The sequence below is a fragment of the Rutidosis leptorrhynchoides genome, chromosome 10, assembly GCF_046630445.1.
Source record: "Rutidosis leptorrhynchoides isolate AG116_Rl617_1_P2 chromosome 10, CSIRO_AGI_Rlap_v1, whole genome shotgun sequence".
Classification (NCBI taxonomy): Eukaryota; Viridiplantae; Streptophyta; class Magnoliopsida; order Asterales; family Asteraceae; genus Rutidosis; species Rutidosis leptorrhynchoides.
In genome coordinates this window covers 23,690,721-23,697,202 of record NC_092342.1, presented here as the reverse complement: position 1 = coordinate 23,697,202, position 6,482 = coordinate 23,690,721, and positions in this window count along the sequence as shown.

The following is a 6,482-nucleotide window of genomic DNA, read 5'->3' as shown; positions in this document are numbered from 1 at the left end:
TTCACGTGAAACGTGGTGTCTTAACACCTCGACACTACACATTTCACGCTACAACAAATAGATACATTATATACCTACACATATAATTATTCCACTCACCTTGTCGCCTTGAAGATGCTACCGAATAATCTGCAACTCGTCAATGGAAAGTACCTATTCCATTATCACAAATTCAACAACACACTTAGATTGGATTTACAAACCAACCCAATTTGACACTTAGTGCAAATTTGACCCAAATGCACTTCCAAGTACAAACCGCGCCCAAAATTAACCAATAATCACTAACACAAGTGAGAATGGTCTTAATACGCCAATTAAACCCCATCATAGGTGTTAAATACCTATCTTGCCCAAAATGACACTTAAACCCTAATTTGACCCATAAGAAGTCAATATCACGCCATTAGCAAGTTTTGACCCCAAAACATATTTAACTCGATTCTATGCTTCAACCTAATCCATTTTAAGTTTATAAACCTTATTAATTCGACAATTGGGTCATAATCATCACCAAACCCTAATTTTGACCCAAAGTCAAAATTAGTCAACCAACACACCTAAAAGTGTTCCAACACTTCCATAATCACTAAACCTAGTGATTAAACCCAATTACAAGTCCTAATCAAGGCCAATTTGTTCACCAACCCAAAATCCACCAACACTAACAATAAACCCGATTACTAGCATCACTAAACCCACTTCATGAGTCTAAATGGGTTTATCAACAAATCAAGTTCAAACCCTAACTTTGAATAGCAAAATCAACAATGAAATTCGGAGTTAGAACTTACCAATACCGCTAAAATGATGCCGTTGACGAGTAGAACAACTTTAATGCTTGAGGTTTGACCCGAAACAACCTCCTTCTTCTCCAAATGGAGTTCTCTCTCACTAGAACTCAATCTCTCTCTAGGGTTTGAGGATGGGAGTGTTTGATGAGTGAGATGTGATCCAAACTGATCAATGGATCAGTTTTGATGACCCCAAACTGACCTCAAGTGAAAAGACCAAAGTACCCCTCATTTAGACCTTTTAAAAAGGCTGAAAATTGCATCAGACGGGTTCGGAGCGCCGCGCCAAAAGGTGGAGCGCCGCTCCAACCTTCAGGTCAGTTTTCAGTTTCTTGTTTTGGCCATAACTTTTTGACCGTAGCTCCGTTTTCAATGAATCAAATATCGTTGGAAACGTGATAAGATTTCCTTTCCAATGGTAAGGCTTTGGAACATCAACACAAACTTTATTTGGGGTTGAAAGGATACGTACACACCTTGTCACTTCAGACAACGTCCAGTTTCCTTCGGCGTCCGAGCAAGCAACACGTAAACTTCATACACGCATCGTACACCATAAATACATTATGTACAATAAATATTTGGGTCTTACAACTCTCCCCCACTTAAACTCGATCACGTCCTCGTGATCTTCTCCACTTAACCAATCCGGACCTACTCAACGATCCTCACTCAAGTCCCAATACGAACTTTCCTAGACAATTCTTCCCAATGGATCACTTTTAACAACTAAAATCGTCAACCGTGATTTATCAAAACCAGAATCCGAGCACTAAAACCTGCTCAATTTCCCATATCGAGAAAAACTCAACCAACCTCGTACCGAGATATAAATTCCTTAGCGTACCTTTACCACGGACAACGCTAAAAGTGACCAAGTCTCAACCTAAAGTCAACAATCCGAACGTTGAAGATCGAACCACATGAATCCTCACGGATTACTCTTACCACTAAACATCCTTTGTAGTGCGCAATACAACCAATACGCCACTATCCTAACATCATAAGCAACGACTAAAACCAAAAGCTCCCAAAATGACTATGGCAACGCTAATCCTAAGGTGTCCAAAATCGACTATTGTCACACCCGTAACAACATGTGAGCGAAACACGGCTATCGCAATCACTAATCACACAACATGGTCCTCACGATCCCACCATCGGTGTATAAAACAACCAATAGATCACTCAACACCGGATAAAGTCAGCGGACCCCGAAGGTCATGCTCCACCAATCAAAAATACTATGATGAAGTCAGCGGACCCCGAAGGTCATGCTTCACCAATCACATACGTACTTTTGGCCTCGAACAACGAGTAGTGCAACATCGCACTCTGTTACACTATAGTGAACCCTAACAGATACCACTAACCATCCACACAATTGAGCAAGAACCACCTATATCAAACATAGGTACAAAACAATAATTCTCTAAAAGAGAATCCGACACACACATCCCTTAACCGAGGGATTTCACCTTGCTCGCCAAACACGTCCATTATCTCTCAACGATATTTACCACATTACCACCTTGGTGATAATTCAAATCCAAAATCATAAGTACAATTTAACCGAAATTGTATTCTACCACAATCGACCAAATCTAGGTCCCGACACAAGTTTCGGTTTACTAAAACATTGTCCGAAATCTCACACTAAAACCTCCTCGTGCGGGAGTGTAACTCCTCCACTTGGAATTACGTTCCATAACCGCATCTCGTACACCCGTACAATGCTACCAAAGGTAGACTTTACCAATGATTGGGTTCGCACGGCCCATCACCATGTCTTGCTCCAACTTTGAGCATACCAAGGATCCTAACCTATCCTTGAACATTTCGAACGAAAAGTGTACCACAAATTACACGAACTATACACTCGCAATCATCCAATTGCTTTAGTTTGTCGAATTTCACCCGATCACTCATGAACCTAAGGGTTTCACTTCGGTACCCTAAGTACAATGTAACCGCAACACAATCAGAGTCAAACACCACGCTAGTAGGTATAAAAGAGGCACCTAATGTCGCGTCACGTAGAATCCTTTACCAACATACATCGAGATCCAAAACACTCGGTTTCTCGGGTTTCATCAAACCCGTCGAACCTCATGGTTCATCAACTTCAACACGAGAGCGAACACGCTCTAACATCCGAACACCAAAACTCATTTCCATGGCTTGGTAGAAACATTTCCCAATACTAAGGAATGCTTGGTTACGCCAAGTCTTACGCCCTTCGCCCGACAATCCAAAGTCACCATAGGGTACTTCCATTAGGAACGTCAACCATATCAATAACATGCACAACACAATTGAGACCTTAAACGTCTCACTCGAACGAGCTAAACAACCCGATACCAACCAAAATGCCTAAGCACCCAAGGATTCACACCATAGAGTCAAGGCACAACACACCACTTATACGCTCTGCTGAGAGCAAACCGGAACCATAAACGTAAACCGCCCGCTTGCTACAAATTATCTCCAACGGAGAATAAAGTTTAGCTAAGACTTACGCACATACCGCATGTTATTACAAACGAATGACATATGATTTCATACTAAAAGTACCTGATGTAGCGCTGTTGGGCTTCCGTGCTCCACTTCCCATCATATATTCGCGCTCTAACCTCCTAACCCGATCGTCATGCGATTTGGAACACTCTGACTTCCGGTGTCCCTCCATCCGGCAAATGAAACACCTGATTGAGCCTAAAGGCACTACCGTACAATCTTGTGCTAAATGACCCCGTTCCCCACACTTAAAGCACGTAAGCTTGTAACCCTTCTTACTCTTCTTCTTCACATTCCCGACGCCTTCAGGCGTACTTCGTGCCCTCTTACCATGAGCACCGTGTAATCCTAACCTTGCAAGTACATCTTCATCATCGCTACCTCGAGGTTTGGGAAACCTCTTTTCAAACTCTTCCTTTACAACTTTAGTCACTTGGTCTCGGACCACTTTCGTCATTTGTCCTTCGACCAACTCCTTGGTTACTTCTCTAACTCTGCCGGTGAAAATCGAGACATATCGTTCAAACACAGCCTCAATCTTTAACGTTAACTCATCCTTCCCTTCGTGAATAGGCTCACTCGTTCCGCATCCATCTTCCGTTTTCATTCTAAGGAATGCAAACGATTAGATCACGAACGTATAAACCACACGCACAACACCGTCCCATCTTGCTAAACACTCGTCGTACATCACTTGTTAGACACGATTTGCACCCGTAATAAGGTTTGCAAGTCCTTATTACGCATACATGCCGTATCAACTTGTTAGTACAACGACCGCCTAACTTGATGATATATGCAACCGCAACATAAACAAAGCACAAACAAAATCCTACGCGATATAAACACACGCGAGAATTATTATCACATCACAATAATATATTAATAATATCTGCATTACTAATATACACGTTAGTCAATCTATAAACAAGGCACTAACTAAACCCATTCCGACCCGTAATCCTACAAGTCCCGCAACAATTAAGCACACACACAAGTCTAAGTCTAGGCACCTATCTCAAGTCACCTAAATCCCTTAGACCATGCTCTGATACCACTTGTAACAACCCAACCCGTTAACCAACCAATAACGCAGAAGAAAAAAAAATATTTTGCTGGTACAGCACATGGCGCGGCGCGCCATATGGCCGCGCGGCGCGCCAAAGTGGCCTGTCCAAAAAGTCATGAAATGCGAAAATGTTTGACCGCTTCCCGACGTATTTAGACAAAACGCTTTTAACCATACATTAATATATGTAGAACTAACGCGTTCCATTAATAAAATTAGTTTTACGAAGACCGGGCCCACATCGGCCGTTTTACGACTTTCGTACGAAAATACAAGTTTTCAACCACATGATTTGTAATACAAAATAAAGGTCGAGCATGGCGATTGGGGATACGCTACCCAATCCTAATCAATCCAAAAGCAAGCCTTCTAAAGCAACTACGCGAGTCCACTAGTCCCCGCTTACCCGAGCCCCCACATCCATGCAATCTATAAAAAAGTCAACAACGAGAGGATAAACTAACGCTTAGTGAATGATAACATACTACATACATATATATATGTATAAAATGGACACGCCATAATAAAAATCAATTAACGCATACCGGAGCTTCCAAATATAAGGCAAGCTAAACCTAGCATACCGCACGTTTACTAAGCACAAGCTAACAACATCAACCATATAGTAAGTTCACAAGCAACGATGTGAACAATGCCAATAAGCTACACTCATAAGATTAGCTACATTATGACAATACAACATTTTATGTATACCATATACATATATAACAATGCGTAAAAATACCCAAGGTTAACCATAACGCTATGATGCTACCGGCACGTGGTTCACACCATACGCATTTGAGTCTCACTCGTTTATAGTGCTACCGGCACGTGGTTCACACTCGATGCTACCGGCACGTGGTTCACATCAATTATTTTATAGTGCTACCGGCACGTGGTTCACACTCGATGCTACCGGCACGTGGTTCACATCAATTATTTTATAGTGCTACCGGCACGTGGTTCACACTTGATGCTACCGGCACGTGGTTCACATCAATTACTTCCATCATATACATATTAAGGTACTACCGGCACGTGGTTCATACCATAACATCCACAAACAATACGCCATAAACATGAACGTATATTTATCCCACTCACAATATCAACCCTTCGCCATTGGGGTTATATAATCTACATCACACGCCCATGTGATAACATACACACAAAGTGTGCACCTCATCAAAGGTGGTCAACCAAAACGCACAACCGTGCCAATTGGACCCATACACAAGTCCATCAAATCCACCTATATGTGAAGTGAGCTCTATAACCGAGAACCACTTCACCCGACCCGCACCCATCCTACACATACATATGCATATAGGATATTAACACTCACCTTGTCGCCTTGAAGAATGCTATCAAATAATCTGCAACTCGTCAATGGAAAGTACCTATTCCATTATCACAAATTCAACAACACACTTAGATTGGATTTACAAACCAACCCAATTTGACACTTAGTGCAAATTTGACCCAAATGCACTTTCAAGTACAAATCGCGCCCAAAATTAACCAATAATCACTAACACAAGTGAGAATGGTCTTAATACGCCAATTAAACCCCATCATAGGTGTTAAATACCTATCTTGCCCAAAATGACACTTAAACCCTAATTTGACCCATAAGAAGTCAATATCACGCCATTGGCAAGTTTTGACACCAAAACATATTTAACTCGGTTCTATGCTTCAACCTAATCCATTTTAAGTTTATAAACCTTATTAATTCGACAATTGGGTCATCATCATCACCAAACCCTAATTTTGACCCAAAGTCAAAATTAGTCAACCAACACACCTAAAAGTGTTCCAACACTTCCATAATCACTAAACCTAGTGATTAAACCCAATTACAAGTCCTAATTAAGGCCAATTTATTCACCAACCCAAAATCCACCAACACTAACAATAAACCCGATTACTAGCATCACTAAACCCACTTCATGAGTCTAAATGGGTTTATCAACAAATCAAGTTCAAACCCTAACTTTGAATAGCAAAATCAACAATGAAATTCGGAGTTAGAACTTACCAATACCGCCAAAATGATGCCGTTGACGAGTAGAACAACTTTAATGCTTGAGGTTTGA